The sequence below is a fragment of the Somniosus microcephalus genome, unplaced genomic scaffold, assembly GCF_052327205.1.
Source record: "Somniosus microcephalus isolate GS21.2 unplaced genomic scaffold, FLI_Smic_1.0 unresolved_chr1, whole genome shotgun sequence".
Taxonomy (NCBI): domain Eukaryota; kingdom Metazoa; phylum Chordata; class Chondrichthyes; order Squaliformes; family Somniosidae; genus Somniosus; species Somniosus microcephalus.
In genome coordinates, this window is record NW_028225179.1 from 52,617,111 (window position 1) to 52,637,518 (window position 20,408).

Consider the following 20,408-nt stretch of genomic DNA (forward strand, 5'->3'; position numbering starts at 1 on the left):
CGAAGCAGAAGAATTGAACATTCTGAGTTTTGAGTTGCACCACTGAGGTTGTACAAGTCTCTCTCTGTAAAACTTGTATTATTATGTCAATAAAACGATTTGTTTGAAAAGTTTGAAGCTTCATTTCCCAAGGAATTTTCTGAATCGGGCTGCATTGGTTCCGAAGGCCGGCTCTGCTTTCGCAGAGCTTGACTGTCGGGAGGTCTCGCAGGTCTAAATGTATCGACTGGTTTCAAAGCACCAACTCAGATTGGGGCGTATGGGACATGTGGCCCAGGAAGAGTGGTGGTAGCAGAGCACACTTAGCAGTTTAAGTGGCTGAAAGTGAATGTTAGATTAAGGAAATATCGCAGGAAAATTATAATGAAATTGAAGGGGGAAAGTAAAGGAGAGCTATTGATTGTGGAAGGAAGAAAAGTCTGCGTTATGTTTCGGTTTGGAGCCGAAGTTGCTGCGGCCAGAATGCAGATTATTAATCACTATACGAGCATGGCACCACACATCAACAACTGGAGCTCTGCAAAGTATCGCATGGCACTGCTTAGGAAACATGGATTTTTGATGAAGAGTCCAAAATCAGCACCGCCAGAAATACAGAAGCGGTGAAATTCAACGGAGGCCTCGCAGCCACTGGAGCCTTCATCCAGAATGGGAACTGGTGCAGGCACAGTTACATTTAAAAGAATTGTAGCCTTTTCACACGAGAAGAAACTCACTCCTGGAGATTCCATAGAAATAGGCCCCGCTGGGAATCGAACCTAGGATCTACCTAGTTTACTGGATAGACGCTTTGACCAGCTAAGCCACGGGACCGAATGCTGGCACAATTTCTCGCCCCCACTCACTGATGTCTATCAGCTTCCGGTCACTGTCTTCTGGACTCTCAGGCCGTTTCTTATTTCTCCAGCTCTCTTGTCCATTCCGCCATATGTCCCATTGCTCTCTGTATCTCCCGCTTAATTTATCTCAGTGTCAATCTGTGAGGTGATTCTGAATGATTACCCTATGTTTGTGTCTTATCTATATATATAAATCGGTACTTCTGTCTGTCATTCTGTCTGTCATTCTGTCTGTCATTCTGTCATCGCCTCTGCGTCTGTCGGGCTATGCGCTCGAAAGTTACAGGGCGTACCTACGCGCGCGTTACCTCCAAAGAAAGCTTACGCTTCAGAAACGGTTTTAAGCGTATTTACTTTTCAGTCAGACGAAAACTGTTCGCGCCTTATGCAAAAAACCTTCAGCAAAAAACCTTCAAAATTAAACTCATTATCTGCTAGCATTGATTGACTGATATCAAGGTTCCACCAATCCTGTTCCGTCACGATTGACCAATCCTACAGTACGGTCCCCTGATGGTTGGCCAATCGGTGTGTGTGTGGGCGGGACTATTCGTTTTCATCTCGGTGATGTGGCAGCCATTCTTTCACTAAGCTTCCAGCTCAAATGACTTCAGCTTCCAGCTATAACGACTTTCAAAGTTAGTATCTCTTTTAAAAGTAACATAAGATTTACCAAAAACGTTTTATAAGTACTTTCACTTTCATTTTTCAACCTTTTAAAAGGTAGACATACAGGGACACAGACAGGGCCCTAAGCCTGCCACTCGATTTAAAATGTTGCCCAGCACCAGATTCACAAAGGGACACAGACAGGGCCCCAAAGCCATAAGTAGTTTCACTTTCATTTTGCAAGCTTTTAAAAGGTAGACAGACAGGGACACACACAGGGCCCTAAAGCCTGCCACTCGATTTAAAATGTTGCCCAGCACCAGATTCACAAAGGGACACAGACAGGGCCCCAAAGCCTGGCACTCGATTTAAACCGCCTGCCCCAAAACAGCCCCGGCAACGCCGGGCTCCCCAGCTAGTATGAAATAAATGGGGGGATCAGACAACTCTTCCTCTGACACTGGGGAACAAATAAGCCAACAGTTATACCACGATATTGTTTACTGTGATGCAGCAAATACAATATTCCAGCTTAAAAGTTTCAGTTTCAATTCTGTGCAAAAGAAACTGTGACTCCAACGTGTTTCCAATAGCCTGCCTTTTAATCTGACGTCACAATCGCCACCATTGCACCTCAAGGTGATTCATAACTAATAAGCAGAGAAGTCAAGCACTGAAAGGGTATTTGTAGAAAGGGTTGTGAGACTGTGGAATGCACTGGTCCAGCAAGCAGCAGATTTAAAACAAGGTTTAAAAACCGGCAGCCTGTGGGAGGAAGGGGGCAGAGATGCAAGAGAGACACAGGAAACATCAACTTGGAAACTATTGACCCCGAATCTACTTTAAATCCCCCCACTGTATTTAAACCCATTTAATGTCAGATTCACAAATTGATGCATGTGAGCAATATAGGACATTTATCGCTGTCTCTGGTCTAAAATAACTGCTTTATTATTTGATCCCACCCGCTGCGTTTAGGCTCTACCCTGAATATTTATCTCCGACCTAGAATCAGTTTGTAATCTGGAGACAAGGTTTCTGCAGCCGGCGGGCAGGGAGCAGAGGCTGTGGCTGATCTGTGTCATGTGGGAGCAGAACACAATGTTTCTGCTGCTTATTTTCATTACCCTGCAGAATATTCCATACTGTTCTCAACATCTTACATACCGTTAAATATCGGAAGTTTTCTTTTATTGTAATGATCGCTGCGATTCTTCTGGACTTGCTGAATTTGCAGCAAATTAAATATCACGAAACCGTCATCGCCAAAAATAAACAGGGTCAGCGATTTGAGAACTTAGTATCTTGGAGCCGACATTGTCGCGGCTGCGATGGCCGAGTGGTTAAGGCGTTGGACTTGAAATCCAATGGGGTTTCCCCGCTTAGGTTCGAGCCCTGCTCGCAGCGGGCTATCTCATTATGATAATTAACTACTTCAAATAATTTATTTTCTTCAATCTGCTCCCTCTTGGAGGATTTTGGAATTTTCAATGCCGGTTTTAAGGAAACTAAAGGATTGCCGAGACAACTGGATCACTTACTTCAAGAAGGTTTGCTGACCGAATTCCAAAAGTTATCTGCAGATTGTCTGGAAGCTCCAGATAAGGAGGCCTCGACAGTCTCTGAGGTACCTTCCCATACACTCGCTGCTGTCCGGTAGCATCAGTCTGTGTAACCGTGGGAGAGAGAGAATGGAAAGTCACTGGAAGGCTTGTTTCTGTCAGCAGCAATGGTACAAGAGCAGCCATTCTAAAGTGAAAAGCAGAATACATTCCAGGAGACAGTCCAGGAGACAGACAAACGGAGTGGAGATCTGGAAGACTGACCAGAAAAAAAACAAGGAGGACACCAACTCATAATTCATCTCTCCCTCTCCCGAAGCAGAAGAATTGAACATTCTGAGTTTTGAGTTGCACCACTGAGGTTGTACAAGTCTCTCTCTGTAAAACTTGTATTATTATGTCAATAAAACGATTTGTTTGAAAAGTTTGAAGCTTCATTTCCCAAGGAATTTTCTGAATCGGGCTGCATTGGTTCCGAAGGCCGGCTCTGCTTTCGCAGAGCTTGACTGTCGGGAGGTCTCGCAGGTCTAAATGTATCGACTGGTTTCAAAGCACCAACTCAGATTGGGGCGTATGGGACATGTGGCCCAGGAAGAGTGGTGGTAGCAGAGCACACTTAGCAGTTTAAGTGGCTGAAAGTGAATGTTAGATTAAGGAAATACCGCAGGAAAATTATAATGAAATTGAAGGGGGAAAGTAAAGGAGAGCTATTGATTGTGGAAGGAAGAAAAGTCTGCGTTATGTTTCGGTTTGGAGCCGAAGTTGCTGCGGCCAGAATGCAGATTATTAATCACTATACGAGCATGGCACCACACATCAACAACTGGAGCTCTGCAAAGTATCGCATGGCACTGCTTAGGAAACATGGATTTTTGATGAAGAGTCCAAAATCAGCACCGCCAGAAATACAGAAGCGGTGAAATTCAACGGAGGCCTCGCAGCCACTGGAGCCTTCATCCAGAATGGGAGCTGGTGCAGGCACAGTTACATTTAAAAGAATTGTAGCCTTTTCACACGAGAAGAAACTCACCCCTGGAGATTCTATAAAAATAGGCCCCGCTGGGAATCTGAACCCAGGATCTCCTGTTTACTAGACAGACGCTTTGACCAGCTAAGCCACGGGACCGAATGCTGGCGCAATTTCTCGCCCCCACTCACTGATGTCTATCAGCTTCCGGTCACTGTCTTCTGGACTCTCAGGCCGTTTCTTATTTCTCCAGCTCTCTTGTCCATTCCGCCATATGTCCCATTGCTCTCTGTATCTCCCGCTTAATTTATCTCAGTGTCAATCTGTGAGGTGATTCTGAATGATTACCCTATGTTTGTGTCTTATCTATATATATAAATCGGTACTTCTGTCTGTCTTTCTGTCTGTCATTCTGTCATCGCCTGTGCGTCTGTCGGGCTATGCGCTCGAAAGTTACAGGGTGTACCTACGCGCGCGTTACCTCCAAAGAAAGCTTACGCTTCAGAGACGGTTTTAAGCGTATTTACTTTTCAGTCGGACGAAAAGTGTTCACGCCTTATGCAAAAAACCTTCAGCAAAAAACCTTCAAAATTAAACTCATTATCTGCTAGCATTGATTGACTGACATCAAGGTTCCACCAATCCTGTTCCGTCACGATTGACCAATCCTACAGTACGGTCCCCTGATGGTTGGCCAATCGGTGTGTGTGTGGGCGGGACTATTCGTTTTCATCTCGGGGATGTGGCAGCCATTCTTTCACTAAGCTTCCAGCTCAAATGACTTCAGCTTCCAGCTATAACGACTTTCAAAGTTAGTATCTCTTTTAAAAGTAACATAAGATTTACCAAAAACGTTTTATAAGTACTTTAACTTTCATTTTTCAACCTTTTAAAAGGTAGACATACAGGGACACAGACAGGGCCCTAAGCCTGCCACTCGATTTAAAATGTTGCCCAGCACCAGATTCACAAAGGGACACAGACAGGGCCCCAAAGCCATAAGTAGTTTCACTTTCATTTTGCAAGCTTTTAAAAGGTAGACAGACAGGGACACACACAGGGCCCTAAAGCCTGCCACTCGATTTAAAATGTTGCCCAGCACCAGATTCACAAAGGGACACAGACAGGGCCCCAAAGCCTGGCACTCGATTTAAACCGCCTGCCCCAAAACAGCCCCGGCAACGCCGGGCTCCCCAGCTAGTATGAAATAAATGGGGGGATCAGACAACTCTTCCTCTGACACTGGGGAACAAATAAGCCAACAGTTATACCACGATATTGTTTACTGTGATGCAGCAAATACAATATTCCAGCTCAAAAGTTTCAGTTTCAATTCTGTGCAAAAGAAACTGTGACTCCAACGTGTTTCCAATAGCCTGCCTTTTAATCTGACGTCACAATCGCCACCATTGCACCTCAAGGTGATTCATAACTAATAAGCAGAGAAGTCAAGCACTGAAAGGGTATTTGTAGAAAGGGTTGTGAGACTGTGGAATGCACTGGTCCAGCAAGCAGCAGATTTAAAACAAGGTTTAAAAACCGGCAGCCTGTGGGAGGAAGGGGGCAGAGATGCAAGAGAGACACAGGAAACATCAACTTGGAAACTATTGACCCCGAATCTACTTTAAATCCCCCCACTGTATTTAAACCCATTTAATGTCAGATTCACAAATTGATGCATGTGAGCAATATAGGACATTTATCGCTGTCTCTGGTCTAAAATAACTGCTTTATTATTTGATCCCACCCGCTGCGTTTAGGCTCTACCCTGAATATTTATCTCCGACCTAGAATCAGTTTGTAATCTGGAGACAAGGTTTCTGCAGCCGGCGGGCAGGGAGCAGAGGCTGTGGCTGATCTGTGTCATGTGGGAGCAGAACACAATGTTTCTGCTGCTTATTTTCATTACCCTGCAGAATATTCCATACTGTTCTCAACATCTTACATACCGTTAAATATCGGAAGTTTTCTTTTATTGTAATGATCGCTGCGATTCTTCTGGACTTGCTGAATTTGCAGCAAATTAAATATCACGAAACCGTCATCGCCAACAATAAACAGGGTCAGCGATTTGAGAACTTAGTATCTTGGAGCCGACAGTTTCGCGGCTGCGATGGCCGAGTGGTTAAGGCGTTGGACTTGAAATCCAATGGGGTTTCCCCGCGCAGGTTCGAGCCCTGCTCGCAGCGGGCTATCTGATTATGATAATTAACTACTTCAAATAATTTATTTTCTTCAATCTGCTCCCTCTTGGAGGATTTTGGAATTTTCAATGCCGGTTTTAAGGAAACTAAAGGATTGCCGAGACAACTGGATCACTTACTTCAAGAAGGTTTGCTGACCGAATTCCAAAAGTTATCTGCAGATTGTCTGGAAGCTCCAGATAAGGAGGCCTCGACAGTCTCTGAGGTACCTTCCCATACACTCGCTGCTGTCCGGTAGCATCAGTCTGTGTAACCGTGGGAGAGAGAGAATGGAAAGTCACTGGAAGGCTTGTTTCTCTCAGCAGCAATGGTACAAGAGCAGCCATTCTAAAGTGAAAAGCAGAACACATTCCAGGAGACAGTCCAGGAGGCAGACAAACGGAGTGGAGATCTGGAAGACTGACCAGAAAAAAAACAAGGAGGACACCAACTCATAATTCATCGCTCCCTCTCCCGAAGCAGAAGAATTGAACATTCTGAGTTTTGAGTTGCACCACTGAGGTTGTACAAGTCTCTCTCTGTAAAACTTGTATTATTATGTCAATAAAACGATTTGTTTGAAAAGTTTGAAGCTTCATTTCTCAAGGAATTTTCTGAATCGGGCTGCATTGGTTCCGAAGGCCGGCTCTGCTTTCGCAGAGCTTGACTGTCGGGAGGTCTCGCAGGTCTAAATGTATCGACTGGTTTCAAAGCACCAACTCAGATTGGGGCGTATGGGACATGTGGCCCAGGAAGAGTGGTGGTAGCAGAGCACACTTAGCAGTTTAAGTGGCTGAAAGTGAATGTTAGATTAAGGAAATACCGCAGGAAAATTATAATGAAATTGAAGGGGGAAAGTAAAGGAGAGCTATTGATTGTGGAAGGAAGAAAAGTCTGCGTTATGTTTCGGTTTGGAGCCGAAGTTGCTGCGGCCAGAATGCAGATTATTAATCACTATACGAGCACGGCACCACACATCAACAACTGGAGCTCTGCAAAGTATCGCATGGCACTGCTTAGGAAACATGGATTTTTGATGAAGAGTCCAAAATCAGCACCGCCAGAAATACAGAAGCGGTGAAATTCAACGGAGGCCTCGCAGCCACTGGAGCCTTCATCCAGAATGGGAACTGGTGCAGGCACAGTTACATTTAAAAGAATTGTAGCCTTTTCACACGAGAAGAAACTCACCCCTGGAGATTCTATAAAAATAGGCCCCGCTGGGAATCGAACCCAGGATCTTCTGTTTACTAGACAGACGCTTTGACCAGCTAAGCCACGGGACCGAATGCTGGCGCAATTTCTCGCCCCCACTCACTGATGCCTATCAGCTTCCGGTCACTGTCTTCTGGACTCTCAGGCCGTTTCTTATTTCTCCTGCTCTCTTGTCCATTCCGCCATATGTCCCATTGCTCTCTGTATCTCCCGCTTAATTTATCTCAGTGTCAATCTGTGAGGTGATTCTGAATGATTACCCTATGTTTGTGTCTTATCTATATATATAAATCGGTACTTCTGTCTGTCATTCTGTCTGTCATTCTGTCTGTCATTCTGTCATCGCCTGTGCGTCTGTCGGGCTATGCGCTCGAAAGTTACAGGGCGTACCTACGCGCGCGTTACCTCCAAAGAAAGCTTACGCTTCAGAGACGGTTTTAAGCGTATTTACTTTTCAGTCGGACGAAAAGTGTTCGCGCCTTATGCAAAAAACCTTCAGCAAAAAACCTTCAAAATTAAACTCATTATCTGCTAGCATTGATTGACTGACATCAAGGTTCCACCAATCCTGTTCCGTCACGATTGACCAATCCTACAGTACGGTCCCCTGATGGTTGGCCAATCGGTGTGTGTGTGGGCGGGACTATTCGTTTTCATCTCGGGGATGTGGCAGCCATTCTTTCACTAAGCTTCCAGCTCAAATGACTTCAGCTTCCAGCTATAACGACTTTCAAAGTTAGTATCTCTTTTAAAAGTAACATAAGATTTACCAAAAACGTTTTATAAGTACTTTCACTTTCATTTTTCAACCTTTTAAAAGGTAGACATACAGGGACACAGACAGGGCCCTAAGCCTGCCACTCGATTTAAAATGTTGCCCAGCACCAGATTCACAAAGGGACACAGACAGGGCCCCAAAGCCATAAGTAGTTTCACTTTCATTTTGCAAGCTTTTAAAAGGTAGACAGACAGGGACACACACAGGGCCCTAAAGCCTGCCACTCGATTTAAAATGTTGCCCAGCACCAGATTCACAAAGGGACACAGACAGGGCCCCAAAGCCTGGCACTCGATTTAAACCGCCTGCCCCAAAACAGCCCCGGCAACGCCGGGCTCCCCAGCTAGTATGAAATAAATGGGGGGATCAGACAACTCTTCCTCTGACACTGGGGAACAAATAAGCCAACAGTTATACCACGATATTGTTTACTGTGATGCAGCAAATACAATATTCCAGCTTAAAAGTTTCAGTTTCAATTCTGTGCAAAAGAAACTGTGACTCCAACGTGTTTCCAATAGCCTGCCTTTTAATCTGACGTCACAATCGCCACCATTGCACCTCAAGGTGATTCATAACTAATAAGCAGAGAAGTCAAGCACTGAAAGGGTATTTGTAGAAAGGGTTGTGAGACTGTGGAATGCACTGGTCCAGCAAGCAGCAGATTTAAAGCAAGGTTTAAAAACCGGCAGCCTGTGGGAGGAAGGGGGCAGAGAGGCAAGAGAGACACAGGAAAGATCAACTTGGAAACTATTGACCCCGAATCTACTTTAAATCCCCTCACTGTATTTAAACCCATTTAATGTCAGATTCACAAATTGATGCATGTGAGCAATATAGGACATTTATCGCTGTCTCTGGTCTAAAATAACTGCTTTATTATTTGATCCCACCCGCTGCGTTTAGGCTCTACCCTGAATATTTATCTCCGACCTAGAATCAGTTTGTAATCTGGAGACAAGGTTTCTGCAGCCGGCGGGCAGGGAGCAGAGGCTGTGGCTGATCTGTGTCATGTGGGAGCAGAACACAATGTTTCTGCTGTTTATTTTCATTACCCTGCAGAATATTCCATACTGTTCTCAACATCTTACATACCGTTAAATATCGGAAGTTTTCTTTTATTGTAATGATCGCTGCGATTCTTCTGGACTTGCTGAATTTGCAGCAAATTAAATATCACGAAACCGTCATCGCCAACAATAAACAGGGTCAGCGATTTGAGAACTTAGTATCTTGGAGCCGACATTTTCGCGGCTGCGATGGCCGAGTGGTTAAGGCGTTGGACTTGAAATCCAATGGGGTTTTCCCGCGCAGGTTCGAGCCCTGCTCGCAGCGGGCTATCTCATTTTGATAATTAACTATTTCAAATAATTTATTTTCTTCAATCTGCTCCCTCTTGGAGGATTTTGGAATTTTCAATGCCGGTTTTAAGGAAACTAATGGATTGCCGAGACAACTGGATCACTTACTTCAAGAAGGTTTGCCGACCGAATTCCAATAGTTATCTGCAGATTGTCTGGAAGCTCCAGATAAGGAGGCCTCGACAGTCTCTGAGGTACCTTCCCATACACTCGCTGCTGTCCGGTAGCATCAGTCTGTGTAACCGTGGGAGAGAGAGAATGGAAAGTCACTGGAAGGCTTGTTTCTGTCAGCAGCAATGGTACAAGAGCAGCCATTCTAAAGTGAAAAGCAGAACACATTCCAGGAGACAGTCCAGGAGACAGACAAACGGAGTGGAGATCTGGAAGACTGACCAGAAAAAAAACAAGGAGGACACCAACTCATAATTCATCTCTCCCTCTCCCGAAGCAGAAGAATTGAACATTCTGAGTTTTGAGTTGCACCACTGAGGTTGTAGAAGTCTCTCTCTGTAAAACTTGTATTATTATGTCAATAAAACGATTTGTTTGAAAAGTTTGAAGCTTCATTTCCCAAGGAATTTTCTGAATCGGGCTGCATTGGTTCCGAAGGCCGGCTCTGCTTTCGCAGAGCTTGACTGTCGGGAGGTCTCGCAGGTCTAAATGTATCGACTGGTTTCAAAGCACCAACTCAGATTGGGGCGTATGGGACATGTGGCCCAGGAAGAGTGGTGGTAGCAGAGCACACTTAGCAGTTTAAGTGGCTGAAAGTGAATGCTGGATTAAGGAAATACCGCAGGAAAATTATAATGAAATTGAAGGGGGAAAGTAAAGGAGAGCTATTGATTGTGGAAGGAAGAAAAGTCTGCGTTATGTTTCGGTTTGGAGCCGAAGTTGCTGCGGCCAGAATGCAGATTATTAATCACTATACGAGCACGGCACCACACATCAACAACTGGAGCTCTGCAAAGTATCGCATGGCACTGCTTAGGAAACATGGATTTTTGATGAAGAGTCCAAAATCAGCACCGCCAGAAATACAGAAGCGGTGAAATTCAACGGAGGCCTCGCAGCCACTGGAGCCTTCATCCAGAATGGGAACTGGTGCAGGCACAGTTACATTTAAAAGAATTGTAGCCTTTTCACACGAGAAGAAACTCACCCCTGGAGATTCTATAAAAATAGGCCCCGCTGGGATTCGAACCCAGGATCTCCTGTTTACTAGACAGACGCTTTGACCAGCTAAGCCACGGGACCGAATGCTGGCATAATTTCTCGCCCCCACTCACTGATGTCTATCAGCTTCCGGTCACTGTCTTCTGGACTCTCAGGCCGTTTCTTATTTCTCCAGCTCTCTTGTCCATTCCGCCATATGTCCCATTGCTCTCTGTATCACCCGCTTAATTTATTTCAGTGTCAATCTGTGAGGTGATTCTGAATGATTACCCTATGTTTGTGTCTTATCTATATATATAAATCGGTACTTCTGTCTGTCATTCTGTCTGTCATTCTGTCATCGCCTGTGCGTCTGTCGGGCTATGCGCTCGAAAGTTACAGGGCGTACCTACGCGCGCGTTACCTCCAAAGAAAGCTTACGCTTCAGAGACGGTTTTAAGCGTTTTTACTTTTCAGTCGGACGAAAAGTGTTCGCGCCTTGTGCAAAAAACCTTCAGCAAAAAATCTTCAAAATTAAACTCATTATCTGCTAGCATTGATTGACTGACATCAAGGTTCCACCAATCCTGTTCCGTCACGATTGACCAATCCTACAGTACGGTCCCCTGATGGTTGGCCAATCGGTGTGTGTGTGGGCGGGACTATTCGTTTTCATCTCGGGGATGTGGCAGCCATTCTTTCACTAAGCTTCCAGCTCAAATGACTTCAGCTTCCTGCTATAACGACTTTCAAAGTTAGTATCTCTTTTAAGAGTAACATAAGATTTACCAAAAACATTTTATAAGTACTTTCACTTTCATTTTTCAACCTTTAAAAAGGTAGACATACAGGTACACAGACAGGGCCCTAAGCCTGCCACTCGATTTAAAATGTTGCCCAGCACCAGATTCACAAAGGGACACAGACAGGGCCCCAAAGCCAGAAGTAGTTTCACTTTCATTTTGCAAGCTTTTAAAAGGTAGACAGACAGGGACACACACAGGGCCCTAAAGCCTGCCACTCGATTTAAAATGTTGCCCAGCACCAGATTCACAAAGGGACACAGACAGGGCCCCAAAGCCTGGCACTCGATTTAAACCGCCTGCCCCAAAACAGCCCCGGCAACGCCGGGCTCCCCAGCTAGTATGAAATAAATGGGGGGATCAGACAACTCTTCCTCTGACACTGGGGAACAAATAAGCCAACAGTTATACCACGATATTGTTTACTGTGATGCAGCAAATACAATATTCCAGCTTAAAAGTTTCAGTTTCAATTCTGTGCAAAAGAAACTGTGACTCCAACGTGTTTCCAATAGCCTGCCTTTTAATCTGACGTCACAATCGCCACCATTGCACCTCAAGGTGATTCATAACTAATAAGCAGAGAAGTCAAGCACTGAAAGGGTATTTGTAGAAAGAGTTGTGAGACTGTGGAATGCACTGGTCCAGCAAGCAGCAGATTTAAAACAAGGTTTAAAAACCGGCAGCCTGTGGGAGGAAGGGGGCATAGAGGCAAGAGAGACACAGGAAAGATCAACTTGGAAACTATTGACCCCGAATCTACTTTAAATCCCCCCACTGTATTTAAACCCATTTAATGTCAGATTCACAAATTGATGCATGTGAGCAATATAGGACATTTATCGCTGTCTCTGGTCTAAAATAACTGCTTTATTCTTTGATCCCACCCGCTGCGTTTAGGCTCTACCCTGAATATTTATCTCCGACCTAGAATCAGTTTGTAATCTGGAGACAAGGTTTCTGCAGCCGGCGGGCAGGGAGCAGAGGCTGTGGCTGATCTGTGTCATGTGGGAGCAGAACACAATGTTTCTGCTGTTTATTTTCATTACCCTGCAGAATATTCCATACTGTTCTCAACACCTTACATACCGTTAAATATCGGAAGTTTTCTTTTATTGTAATGATCGCTGCGATTCTTCTGGACTTGCTGAATTTGCAGCAAATTAAATATCACGAAACCGTCATCGCCAACAATAAACAGGGTCAGCGATTTGAGAACTTAGTATCTTGGAGCCGACATTTTCGCGGCTGCGATGGCCGAGTGGTTAAGGCGTTGGACTTGAAATCCAATGGGGTTTCCCCGCGCAGGTTCGAGCCCTGCTCGCAGCGGGCTATCTCATTACGATAATTAACTACTTCAAATAATTTATTTTCTTCAATCTGCTCCCTCTTGGAGGATTTTGGAATTTTGAATGCCGGTTTTAAGGAAACTAAAGGATTGCCGAGACAACTGGATCACTTACTTCAAGAAGGTTTGCTGACCGAATTCCAAAAGTTATCTGCAGATTGTCTGGAAGCTCCAGATAAGGAGGCCTCGACAGTCTCTGAGGTACCTTCCCATACACTCGCTGCTGTCCGGTAGCATCAGTCTGTGTAACCGTGGGAGAGAGAGAATGGAAAGTCACTGGAAGGCTTGTTTCTGTCAGCAGCAATGTTACAAGAGCAGCCATTCTAAAGTGAAAAGCAGAACACATTCCAGGAGACAGTCCAGAAGACAGACAAACGGAGTGGAGATCTGGAAGACTGACCAGAAAAAAAACAAGGAGGACACCAACTCATAATTCATCTCTCCCTCTCCCGAAGCAGAGGAATTGAACATTCTGAGTTTTGAGTTGCACCACTGAGGTTGTACAAGTCTCTCTCTGTAAAACTTGTATTATTATGTCAATAAAACGATTTGTTTGAAAAGTTTGAAGCTTCATTTCCCAAGGAATTTTCTGAATCGGGCTGCATTGGTTCCGAAGGCCGGCTCTGCTTTCGCAGAGCTTGACTGTCGGGAGGTCTCGCAGGTCTAAATGTATCGACTGGTTTCAAAGCACCAACTCAGATTGGGGCGTATGGGACATGTGGCCCAGGAAGAGTGGTGGTAGCAGAGCACACTTAGCAGTTTAAGTGGCTGAAAGTGAATGTTAGATTAAGGAAATACCGCAGGAAAATTATAATGAAATTGAAGGGGGAAAGTAAAGGAGAGCTATTGATTGTGGAAGGAAGAAAAGTCTGCGTTATGTTTCGGTTTGGAGCCGAAGTTGCTGCGGCCAGAATGCAGATTATTAATCACTATACGAGCACGGCACCACACATCAACAACTGGAGCTCTGCAAAGTATCGCATGGCACTGCTTAGGAAACATGGATTTTTGATGAAGAGTCCAAAATCAGCACCGCCAGAAATACAGAAGCGGTGAAATTCAACGGAGGCCTCGCAGCCACTGGAGCCTTCATCCAGAATGGGAACTGGTGCAGGCATAGTTACATTTAAAAGAATTGTAGCCTTTTCACACGAGAAGAAACTCACCCCTGGAGATTCTATAAAAATAGGCCCCGCTGGGAATCGAACCCAGAATCTCCTATTTACTAGACAGACGCTTTGACCAGCTAAGCCACGGGACCGAATGCTGGCGCAATTTCTCGCCCCCACTCACTGATGTCTATCAGCTTCCGGTCACTGTCTTCTGGACTCTCAGGCCGTTTCTTATTTCTCCAGCTCTCTTGTCCATTCCGCCATATGTCCCATTGCTCTCTGTATCTCCCGCTTAATTTATCTCAGTGTCAATCTGTGAGGTGATTCTGAATGATTACCCTATGTTTGTGTCTTATCTATATATATAAATCGGTACTTCTGTCTGTCATTCTGTCTGTCATTCTGTCATCGCCTGTGCGTCTGTCGGGCTATGCGCTCGAAAGTTACAGGGCGTACCTACGCGCGCGTTACCTCCAAAGAAAGCTTACGCTTCAGAGACGGTTTTAAGCGTATTTACTTTTCAGTCGGACGAAAAGTGTTCGCGCCTTATGCAAAAAACCTTCAGCAAAAAACCTTCAAAATTAAACTCATTATCTGCTAGCATTGATTGACTGACATCAAGGTTCCAGCAATCCTGTTCCGTCACGATTGACCAATCCTACAGTACGGTCCCCTGATGGTTGGCCAATCGGTGTGTGTGTGGGCGGGACTATTCGTTTTCATCTCGGGGATGTGGCAGCCATTCTTTCACTAAGCTTCCAGCTCAAATGACTTCAGCTTCCAGCTATAACGACTTTCAAAGTTAGTATCTCTTTTAAAAGTAACATAAGATTTACCAAAAACGTTTTATAAGTACTTTCACTTTCATTTTTCAACCTTTTAAAAGGTAGACATACAGGGACACAGGCAGGGCCCTAAGCTTGCCACTCGATTTATAATGTTGCCCAGCACCAGATTCACAAAGGGACACAGACAGGGCCCCAAAGCCATAAGTAGTTTCACTTTCATTTTGCAAGATTTTAAAAGGCAGACAGACAGGGACACACACAGGGCCCTAAAGCCTGCCACTCGATTTAAAATGTTGCCCAGCACCAGATTCACAAAGGGACACAGACAGGGCCCCAAAGCCTGGCACTCGATTTAAACCGCCTGCCCCAAAACAGCCCCGGCAACGCCGGGCTCCCCAGCTAGTATGAAATAAATGGGGGGATCAGACAACTCTTCCTCTGACACTGGGGAACAAATAAGCCAACAGTTATACCACGATATTGTTTACTGTGATGCAGCAAATACAATATTCCAGCTTAAAAGTTTCAGTTTCAATTCTGTGCAAAAGAAACTGTGACTCCAACGTGTTTCCAATAGCCTGCCTTTTAATCTGACGTCACAATCGCCACCATTGCACCTCAAGGTGATTCATAACTAATAAGCAGAGAAGTCAAGCACTGAAAGGGTATTTGTAGAAAGGGTTGTGAGACTGTGGAATGCACTGGTCCAGCAAGCAGCAGATTTAAAACAAGGTTTAAAAACCGGCAGCCTGTGGGAGGAAGGGGGCAGAGAGGCAACAGAGACACAGGAAACATCAACTTGGAAACTATTGACCCCGAATCTACTTTAAATCTCCCCACTGTATTTAAACCCATTTAATGTCAGATTCACAAATTGATGCATGTGAGCAATATAGGACATTTATCGCTGTCTCTGGTCTAAAATAACTGCTTTATTATTTGATCCCACCCGCTGCGTTTAGGCTCTACCCTGAATATTTATCTCCGACCTAGAATCAGTTTGTAATCTGGAGACAAGGTTTCTGCAGCCGGCGGGCAGGGAGCAGAGGCTGTGGCTGATCTGTGTCATGTGGGAGCAGAACACAATGTTTCTGCTGTTTATTTTCATTACCCTGCAGAATATTCCATACTGTTCTCAACATCTTACATACCGTTAAATATCGGAAGTTTTCTTTTATTGTAATGATCGCTGCGATTCTTCTGGACTTGCTGAATTTGCAGCAAATTAAATATCACGAAACCGTCATCGCCAACAATAAACAGGGTCAGCGATTTGAGAACTTAGTATCTTGGAGCCGACATTTTCGCGGCTGCGATGGCCGAGTGGTTAAGGCGTTGGACTTGAAATCCAATGGAGTTTCCCCGCGCAGGTTCGAGCCCTGCTCGCAGCGGGCTATCTCATTATGATAATTAACTACTTCAAATAATTTATTTTCTTCAATCTGCTCCCTCTTGGAGGATTTTGGAATTTTCAATGCCGGTTTTAAGGAAACTAAAGGATTGCCGAGACAACTGGATCACTTACTTCAAGAAGGTTTGCTGACCGAATTCCAAAAGTTATCTGCAGATTGTCTGGAAGCTCCAGATAAGGAGGCTTCGACAGTCTCTGAGGTACTTTCCCATACACTCGCTGCTGTCCGGTAGCATCAGTCTGTGTAACCGTGGGAGAGAGAGAATGGAAAGTCACTGGAAGGCTTGTTTCTGTCAGCAGCAATGGTACAAGAGCAGCCATTCTAAAGAAAGCAGAACACATTCCAGGAGACAGTCCAGGAGACAGACAAACGGAGTGGAGATCTGGAAGACTGATCAGAAAAAAAACAAGGAGGACACCAACTCATAATTCATCTCTCCCTCTCCCGAAGCAGAAGAATTGAACATTCTGAGTTTTGAGTTGCACCACTGAGGTTGTACAAGTCTCTCTCTGTAAAACTTGTATTATTATGTCAATAAAACGATTTGTTTGAAAAGTTTGAAGCTTCATTTCCCAAGGAATTTTCTGAATCGGGCTGCATTGGTTCCGAAGGCCGGCTCTGCTTTCGCAGAGCTTGACTGTCGGGAGGTCTCGCAGGTCTAAATGTATCGACTGGTTTCAAAGCACCAACTCAGATTGGGGCGTATGGGACATGTGGCCCAGGAAGAGTGGTGGTAGCAGAGCACACTTAGCAGTTTAAGTGGCTGAAAGTGAATGTTAGAGTAAGGAAATACCGCAGGAAAATTATAATGAAATTGAAGGGGGAAAGTAAAGGAGAGCTATTGATTGTGGAAGGAAGAAAAGTCTGCGTTATGTTTCGGTTTGGAGCCGAAGTTGCTGCGGCCAGAATGCAGATTATTAATCACTATACGAGCACGGCACCACACATCAACAACTGGAGCTCTGCAAAGTATCGCATGGCACTGCTTAGGAAACATGGATTTTTGATGAAGAGTCCAAAATCAGCACCGCCAGAAATACAGAAGCGGTGAAATTCAACGGAGGCCTCGCAGCCACTGGAGCCTTCATCCAGAATGGGAACTGGTGCAGGCACAGTTACATTTAAAAGAATTGTAGCCTTTTCACACGAGAAGAAACTCACCCCTGGAGATTCTATAAAAATAGGCCCCGCTGGGAATCGAACCCAGGATCTCCTGTTTACTAGACAGATGCTTTGACCAGCTAAGCCACGGGACCGAATGCTGGCGCAATTTCTCGCCCCCACTCACTGATGTCTATCAGCTTCCGGTCACTGTCTTCTGGACTCTCAGGCCGTTTCTTATTTCTCCAGCTCTCTTGTCCATTCCGCCATATGTCCCATTGCTCTCTGTATCTCCCGCTTAATTTATCTCAGTGTCAATCTGTGAGGTGATTCTGAATGATTACCCTATGTTTGTGTCTTATCTATATATATAAATCGGTACTTCTGTCTGTCATTCTGTCTGTCATTCTGTCTGTCATTCTGTCATCGCCTGTGCGTCTGTCGGGCTATGCGCTCGAAAGTTACAGGGCGTACCTATGCGCGCGTTACCTCCAAAGAAAGCTTACGCTTCAGAGACGGTTTTAAGCGTATTTACTTTTCAGTCGGACGAAAAGTGTTCGCGCCTTATGCAAAAAACCTTCAGCAAAAAACCTTCAAAATTAAACTCATTATCTGCTAGCATTGATTGACTGACATCAAGGTTCCACCAATCCTGTTCCGTCACGATTGACCAATCCTACAGTACGGTCCCCTGATGGTTGGCTAATCGGTGTGTGTGTGGGCGGGACTATTCGTTTTCATCTCGGGGATGTGGCAGCCATTCTTTCACTAAGCTTCCAGCTCAAATGACTTCAGCTTCCAGCTATAACGACTTTCAAAGTTAGTATCTCTTTTAAAAGTAACATAAGATTTACCAAAAACGTTTTATAAGTACTTTCACTTTCATTTTTCAACCTTTTAAAAGGTAGACATACAGGGACACAGACAGGGCCCTAAGCCTGCCACTCGATTTAAAATGTTGCCCAGCACCAGATTCACAAAGGGACACAGACAGGGCCCCAAAGCCATAAGTAGTTTCACTTTCATTTTGCAAGCTTTTAAAAGGTAGACAGACAGGGACACACACAGGGCCCTAAAGCCTGCCACTCGAATTAAAATGTTGCCCAGCACCAGATTCACAAAGGGACACAGACAGGGCCCCAAAGCCTGGCACTCGATTTAAACCGCCTGCCCCAAAACAGCCCCGGCAACGCCGGGCTCCCCAGCTAGTATGAAATAAATGGGGGGATCAGACAACTCTTCCTCTGACACTGGGGAACAAATAAGCCAACAGTTATACCACGATATTGTTTACTGTGATGCAGCAAATACAATATTCCAGCTTAAAAGTTTCAGTTGCAATTCTGTGCAAAAGAAACTGTGACTCCAACGTGTTTCCAATAGCCTGCCTTTTAATCTGACGTCACAATCGCCACCATTGCACCTCAAGGTGATTCATAACTAATAAGCAGAGAAGTCAAGCACTGAAAGGGTATTTGTAGAAAGGGTTGTGAGACTGTGGAATGCACTGGTCCAGCAAGCAGCAGATTTAAAAGAAGGTTTAAGAACCGGCAGCCTGTGGGAGGAAGGGGGCAGAGAGGCAAGAGAGACACAGGAAAGATCAACTTGGAAACTATTGACCCCGAATCTACTTTAAATCCCCCCACTGTATTTAAACCCATTTAATGTCAGATTCACAAATTGATGCATGTGAGCAATATAGGACATTTATCGCTGTCTCTGGTCTAAAATAACTGCTTTATTATTTGATCCCACCCGCTGCGTTTAGGCTCTACCCTGAATATTTATCTCCGACCTAGAATCAGTTTGTAATCTGGAGACAAGGTTTCTGCAGCCGGCGGGCAAGGAGCAGAGGCTGTGGCTGATCTGTGTCATGTGGGAGCAGAACACAATGTTTCTGCTGTTTATTTTCATTACCCTGCAGAATATTCCATACTGTTCTCAACATCTTACATACCGTTAAATATCGGAAGTTTTCTTTTATTGTAATGATCGCTGCGATTCTTCTGGACTTGCTGAATTTGCAGCAAATTAAATATCACGAAACCGTCATCGCCAACAATAAACAGGGTCAGCGATTTGAGAACTTAGTATCTTGGAGCCGACATTTTCGCGGCTGCGATGGCCGAGTGGTTAAGGCGTTGGACTTGAAATCCAATGGGGTTTCCCCGCGCAGGTTCGAGCCCTGCTCGCAGCGGGCTATCTCATTATGATAATTAACTACTTCAAATAATTTATTTTCTTCAATCTGCTCCCTCTTGGAGGATTTTGGAATTTTCAATGCCGGTTTTAAGGAAACTAAAGGATTGCCGAGACAACTGGATCACTTACTTCAAGAAGGTTTGCTGACCGAATTCCAAAAGTTATCTGCAGATTGTCTGGAAGCTCCAGATAAGGAGGCCTCGACAGTCTCTGAGGTACCTTCCCATACACTCGCTGCTGTCCGGTAGCATCAGTCTGTGTAACCGTGGGAGAGAGAGAATGGAAAGTCACTGGAAGGCTTGTTTCTGTCAGCAGCAATGGTACAAGAGCAGCCATTCTAAAGTGAAAAGCGGAACACATTCCAGGAGACAGTCCAGGAGACAGACAAACGGAGTGGAGATCTGGAAGACTGACCAGAAAAAAAACAAGGAGGACACCAACTCATAATTCATCTCTCCCTCTCCCGAAGCAGAAGAATTGAACATTCTGAGTTTTGAGTTGCACCACTGAGGTTGTACAAGTCTCTCTCTGTAAAACTTGTATTATTATGTCAATAAAACGATTTGTTTGAAAAGTTTGAAGCTTCATTTCCCAAGGAATTTTCTGAATCGGGCTGCATTGGTTCCGAAGGCCGGCTCTGCTTTCGCAGAGCTTGACTGTCGGGAGGTCTCGCAGGTCTAAATGTATCGACTGGTTTCAAAGCACCAACTCAGATTGGGGCGTATGGGACATGTGGCCCAGGAAGAGTGGTGGTAGCAGAGCACACTTAGCAGTTTAAGTGGCTGAAAGTGAATGTTAGATTAAGGAAATACCGCAGGAAAATTATAATGAAATTGAAGGGGGAAAGTAAAGGAGAGCTATTGATCGTGGAAGGAAGAAAAGTCTGCGTTATGTTTCGGTTTGGAGCCGAAGTTGCTGCGGCCAGAATGCAGATTATTAATCACTATACGAGCACGGCACCACACATCAACAACTG

General features: G+C 44.9%; 11 non-coding genes across 11 annotated transcripts; 6 read left to right on the forward strand and 5 right to left on the reverse strand.

The window, feature by feature from the left end:
* Nucleotides 1-2,773: 2,773 nt before the first annotated feature.
* trnas-uga (transfer RNA serine (anticodon UGA)) lies at nucleotides 2,774-2,855 on the forward strand. The gene has a single exon. It is a non-coding gene; the product is annotated as a tRNA-Ser (tRNA).
* A 1,206-nt stretch (nucleotides 2,856-4,061) lies between these two features.
* On the reverse strand, nucleotides 4,062-4,136 carry trnat-agu (transfer RNA threonine (anticodon AGU)). Its single transcript has one exon. It is a non-coding gene; the product is annotated as a tRNA-Thr (tRNA).
* A 1,948-nt stretch (nucleotides 4,137-6,084) lies between these two features.
* On the forward strand, nucleotides 6,085-6,166 carry trnas-uga (transfer RNA serine (anticodon UGA)). The gene has a single exon. It is a non-coding gene; the product is annotated as a tRNA-Ser (tRNA).
* A 1,206-nt stretch (nucleotides 6,167-7,372) lies between these two features.
* trnat-agu (transfer RNA threonine (anticodon AGU)) lies at nucleotides 7,373-7,446 on the reverse strand. The gene has a single exon. It is a non-coding gene; the product is annotated as a tRNA-Thr (tRNA).
* Nucleotides 7,447-9,406: 1,960 nt separating this feature from the next.
* trnas-uga (transfer RNA serine (anticodon UGA)) lies at nucleotides 9,407-9,488 on the forward strand. Its single transcript has one exon. It is a non-coding gene; the product is annotated as a tRNA-Ser (tRNA).
* A 1,206-nt stretch (nucleotides 9,489-10,694) lies between these two features.
* Nucleotides 10,695-10,768, reverse strand: trnat-agu (transfer RNA threonine (anticodon AGU)). Its single transcript has one exon. It is a non-coding gene; the product is annotated as a tRNA-Thr (tRNA).
* A 1,948-nt stretch (nucleotides 10,769-12,716) lies between these two features.
* On the forward strand, nucleotides 12,717-12,798 carry trnas-uga (transfer RNA serine (anticodon UGA)). Its single transcript has one exon. It is a non-coding gene; the product is annotated as a tRNA-Ser (tRNA).
* Nucleotides 12,799-14,004: 1,206 nt separating this feature from the next.
* Nucleotides 14,005-14,078, reverse strand: trnat-agu (transfer RNA threonine (anticodon AGU)). Its single transcript has one exon. It is a non-coding gene; the product is annotated as a tRNA-Thr (tRNA).
* A 1,948-nt stretch (nucleotides 14,079-16,026) lies between these two features.
* Nucleotides 16,027-16,108, forward strand: trnas-uga (transfer RNA serine (anticodon UGA)). The gene has a single exon. It is a non-coding gene; the product is annotated as a tRNA-Ser (tRNA).
* Nucleotides 16,109-17,311: 1,203 nt separating this feature from the next.
* On the reverse strand, nucleotides 17,312-17,385 carry trnat-agu (transfer RNA threonine (anticodon AGU)). The gene has a single exon. It is a non-coding gene; the product is annotated as a tRNA-Thr (tRNA).
* A 1,960-nt stretch (nucleotides 17,386-19,345) lies between these two features.
* Nucleotides 19,346-19,427, forward strand: trnas-uga (transfer RNA serine (anticodon UGA)). The gene has a single exon. It is a non-coding gene; the product is annotated as a tRNA-Ser (tRNA).
* Nucleotides 19,428-20,408: the final 981 nt, after the last annotated feature.